The sequence below is a fragment of the Triticum aestivum genome, chromosome 3A (genome assembly GCF_018294505.1).
Source record: "Triticum aestivum cultivar Chinese Spring chromosome 3A, IWGSC CS RefSeq v2.1, whole genome shotgun sequence".
NCBI classification, from domain to species: Eukaryota; Viridiplantae; Streptophyta; class Magnoliopsida; order Poales; family Poaceae; genus Triticum; species Triticum aestivum.
In genome coordinates, this window is record NC_057800.1 from 347,831,208 (window position 1) to 347,836,387 (window position 5,180).

The window sequence follows — 5,180 nt, forward strand, 5'->3', positions numbered from 1 at the left end:
ACTGAAAATCATACTATTTCTAAATTTCCATAAACACCACATAGTGGCAATACAAACAGTATTGATGGCAGAATTCTTATTATTAGAAACCCAAAATCTAGCTACAAATTCATAATTTACCTAAAGGTCTCTTAAAAAGGTCACTAATCATAGACCAAACTGCTTTGGCAACTATGCAGGCATGAAACAAATGATGAACAGATTCATCCTCTGTGCAGAAAACAGTCCAGAATGATATGCCTCTTCCTAAGATTATCTCTAGCCATACGTTTATTATGGGAGAGCAACCATAGGAAGATATGAATTTTAGGAGGCACAACTAATTTCCAGATAGCAGGGAGATAAACATGCTGCACACCTCTAAAGTTGATTACATGATAAAGAGAGCTAGTACTATATTGAACTTTGTTTTCTAATTGCGAAACTAAAGAATCAGTGTCATCCTGGAAAGATATACTACTAGCTATATCAACAAGTTGAAACAATTGCTCCATCATACAATCATTAAAGATCCTTCCAAATGTAAAACTTCAACTGATTACCATCCCGAGCATGCTTTACAGTTTAGAGGGCTCATTACATATAGTGTAAAGATCCCAACACTGAACAACTAAAGGGGAAGTACCAAACCAAGTATCTTCCCAAAATCTAACTTTAGCCCCATCTCAATCTGCCATCTATATCCAAATTTAATGGATTTAATGACAGTTAAGACCCCCTTCCAGAATCTGGAGACATTTAGGCTAGAGCTAATGAAAATATTAGGATGATTTTGTTGGTATCTTGCTTGATGACCACCCGCAGCTCAAGAAACGTGTCGACCCGCGGCTCAAGAAATGCATCGACCTGCTGGATGCTTTGGTCAGGACGACCCTTAAGTGCGCAAGCACAATCAGATCATGATATGCTCAAGAGGCCCGCTCCGTTCGCAAATTTGGATTTTGTCCTTTTATTTTCCTTGTCTGTGGCATGGCTGCTCTTGAGAAAATTCGAGGAAGAATCTAGAAATCAAAATAGCTGATGTGATGTTTTGGTGGATCAGGTTGTAGATAGAGGAAATGATGACATCGTGGAATCTAAACCGCATAGAAGCAGCACCCTAGCTTTTCGTTTTCTAGATAACGAGTTAAGAAGTGAATATCAGTAGTATATCACAACGTTCAGGTTTTGCATCCTCATTAGAAATGGTGCAGTTCCTCCAATATCTGGTGAAACACCATCCTACCGCTGCACCATTTCAATTCAAACTTGCGAAGTATTCATCCATTCCAGAGAAGCTTCAATTCATATTTCATTGCTATTTGGATCCCAGAGCATGTAACACCGGTATCGTCAGTGATGATGCTACCATTTGACCTGGTATACTAGTTATGTGGGCCTGCTACTGGTCTTCCATAGAATCTTATTATTGTTGTGGAGGTGCTTGGAGGGAATGAATATATGTTTCTGTACACATGTTGGATTGTAAAAAGGTGTGCATGATGAGTGAGCAAATGGTTCAGCCTGTTTGCTGGCCCTGCACCAATCAAGAGACAAAAAGAACACACACACACACACACACACACACACACACACACAGGTCGGCTTTGCTCAGGGTAAGCAAGTCACCACTAGTATGGCCAAGCGGCCAAAGACCAGCTAACCAAAACATGTGCAGGCAAGCACCAAGCAGTAGAGAATACCATGATATATATTCTGATGCTTGGTGACCCTCCTTCCTCTCGCTCTCTCGCCCCCACACACTTGAGAAGATGTGCTCACATACACGCACACGGCACACCGTCCATGATGTTTTAGATATAGACATGTTTTACACCGTGCAGCTTTGACCATTAAGTTACATATATAAACATGTTAGCGAAAAACTAATTAACTATTCATAGTATGTTAACTCATGGAGGAAAGATTGCGACTAATAATTTTCCATTTGTAAACTTACGTACCAAGCTACTCCCTCCGTATCAAAATATAAGACGGTTTTGTCACAAAACGTTTTTTATTTTGATACAAGGGAATATATATTGATTTTCTTTCTCTTCTATTCTACTATTATGGCATGCAGCAGCGTGTCCACATGTAGGAGTATATATGTAGTCTGTGAGTATGTATGTGGTGCTCGCGTGGCGCATTTGAGACTGAAGTGGTAATAATCCTGTGCATCTCGATCGTCTCGCTTTTTGGAGTAAAGCAGGGCCATGATTGCTCCCGGAATATCTCTATCTCGCGCGCGCGGCGACTAAAGGTTTTCGAAGAAACATTCGCTTGTGGCTGGGTGAATTCGCTGTCGCCTCTGTGCTCCCTGGCTGCATTCCCGGCCGCTTTGCATATGCCGTAAGCAATGAGCAGGCACAAGCAAGGCATCTATATATGGATAGATATCGGCGAATGGAACTGCATGCGCAGCAACAGTCTAATGATTAGGAACAATTAATCTCACACACAGGAGTTACACTCAAAAGTTGGTGCACAAATGAAGCCAAACTGGAATTTTCTCTTTCTTTTACTGAAAAAGGAAAACTGGATATTGGTCCTCAGCCAAACACATGCGCACATGTACACGTACGTTTGTGCCCACTTATCTCCCTTTTCTGAGTCTGAGCGGCGGCTTACCGCTCTTCGACATGACTAAACCATCGGGTTGGCCAAGGTTTTTCTTTAGGAGAAAAAAAAGGAAAAATCCTTGAGGACTCGTGATTGTTCTTTGCTCCAATGACACTCTTCCATTTTTTTTAATTTTCTTTTCAGGCCCGCCTTTTTAACCTGCAAAGGAAGTAAACAAATAAAAGAATTCGATTAGATGAGATCACATACAGCACCAGACCAGTTTGTCACTGTCAGGTGGTGTAAATATGTGCCATCATCGCAAAAAGAAAAGGTGTCAATATATGTGCTCTCGTCGCTCGCAAACAAGAAGTAGTGTAAATGTGCCGTGGGATGGGTTGAATTCACAGGAGATGATCTTACCATAGTATGATTTGGGCGCATTGCAGCGGAAGCACTCGGTTCTGTTGGCGTAATTTTGCACGTTACAATCTAGTCTGCATAGCCAAAACACGTGGTTAATTTTCTTTCTTTTCAGGCCTGTTTGCATGCATGCATGCACATATGCAGCTAGCTAGCTAGCTGCATTCCTTGGAAAGCTTTAATCTATAGCTGGGCAGTGCAGGAGGTAGATAGGGGCCGGAGGCAGACGAACCTGGGGCAGATCCAGTCGCCGGCCTTCCAGCCGGCCTGGGCGGCGGCGTTGAACCCCCAGTTCTGCGCGACCGCGGCGGAGTCTGTCTTTGCGGCGCTGCACTAGAAGCAGCTGGCGCGATTGGCGTAGTTGTTGACGCCGCAGCAGCCGCAGTACCAATCGCCGGGCTTGACTTCCCAGCTGCCGCCCATGGCCGCGTAGTCTGCCCGCTCGGCGCCCAGCTTAGCCTCGCCGCACCGCTGGCAAGCGTCCCGTTTGCAGAAGTTGAGGTACTGGCATGACCTGCAACTCCAGTCACCCGGCTTCCTGCTCATCATCACCTTCTCCATCGCTATATATATCAATCAGAAATTAAAATGGATCCTTGTATCTGTCTATCTATCTGTCTGTCTATCAGTCCAGTCAATCTAGCGTGTGTCTAGTCTAGCTATCAATCTAACCCAAGGAGAAGGTGATGAGAGGCAGCTTAGCTTGTGTTGTGTTGGATGGCTGGGTTGGTTTGGAGATGGGAGGTGGAGCGGTCTTTTATATACGGTTTGGTGCTGTGCACCAGGAGGAGAGGAGACGGGAGGAGCGGAGTAGAGCTGGCTAGCTTAGGTGGTGTTTGGTTCTCTAGTCTTAGGACTTTTTTTAATCTCAATTAAAAAGTCTCTAGTTTCTAAAAAATCTCTCCTCATTTGATTTCAGAGACTAAAAAGTCCCTAGTCCTTTCCTAGAGGCTATTAAATGACCATGTTGCCCATAGTATATAGAAAAATAACAATCAAACAACATCATGGGGTGGCGGGCCAATGGGTGCATGGAGGGGCATTGTTGGAAAAGTCCCAAAAAGACTCTCCTTGAGAGTCTTCTTCATTTAGTCTCAAATGCCTAGTTTAGTCCCTAAAAAGTCTCTCCCATTTGATAAAAAAGACCTTAAGAGGGACTTTTTCTATTCCCTACACAAAAAACTCTCTGGAAACAAACACCCCCTTAGGCCAGTTAGTTGGGGCCCAAGTAAAGCCGGACGGAACGGATGCATTATTGTTTCTTCTTGCTCCACCTCCATGCAGATGCAGGGCAGGCTGAGTGAGTGTGTAGCTCAGTAGCTGTCTATCTGGCTCATGCATCATGCATGCATCCCCTTTTTTTCATTTCTTGCAGCAACTGAGGAATCCCCACGATTGATGGGCCTCTCCGTGCTCTGCAAGCTAGAGATCACTGTGCTGTGTGAGTGGGGAGTTCCCGCCTCCTTCGGTCTCCAGCTTCATCGGGCAATCTCTCGTCTTCTCTTTCCTTAGTTTTATTCTTTTGTGCTCCTCAGTTTTCATTCATTTGCAAAAAAGGACGAAGGACTTATATTAAATAGTACAAACTCTTTCAAAAACACTCTTACAAAAATTGAAACAAACATCCAAATTTTGGGTGCCGAAGTCCTCTTCCATCTGCATCCACCCACAGTGCACCGTGAGCAAAACTCGTGGTAACCACTAAATCTCCGTCTCAACGGAACAAACTTTTTTAAACCTAAGAGCTTGTGAAAGTAGTGTCTGAGAAGTCATTGATGTAAAGCAGAAGACGCGGACGACCGCGCTTTGTGTAGCAAATCGACACCCTGCAGAAGCAAACGTTGGAGAAGTTCTGTAGAACGGCTCAATTACGACCGAACAGAGTCGGGGAACACAAACATCACACGCTCCGCAACAGGCCGAGAATGGGCAACCTTCGGTTGGTAAAGCTTTTAAAAATTTAGTCTTCACTCATAAGTATTTAGATCCTTAGCTGAAATAAATAGTATAGTATGCAGGAAATGCAAAAAAAATCTGTAGATCTTCAGGAGGGTGTATATATGAGAGTATTGTGCACAATCTGAGATTTAACGTTATTTCATAAACATATTTAGGCCTGAACGGCAAGGATTACACGAGATTGGGGAGAAAGGTGCGGGGCCAGTCTGGTAACTGTAATCTAGTAGTACTATTTCAATCGGGAGTGTGGCAAATAA

General features: G+C 43.7%; 1 pseudogene; it reads right to left on the reverse strand.

Moving 5' to 3' along the window:
• Nucleotides 1-2,755: 2,755 nt before the first annotated feature.
• LOC123056907 (zinc finger Ran-binding domain-containing protein 2-like) lies at nucleotides 2,756-3,592 on the reverse strand (annotated as a pseudogene).
• Between the last annotated feature and the right edge of the window lie 1,588 nt (nucleotides 3,593-5,180).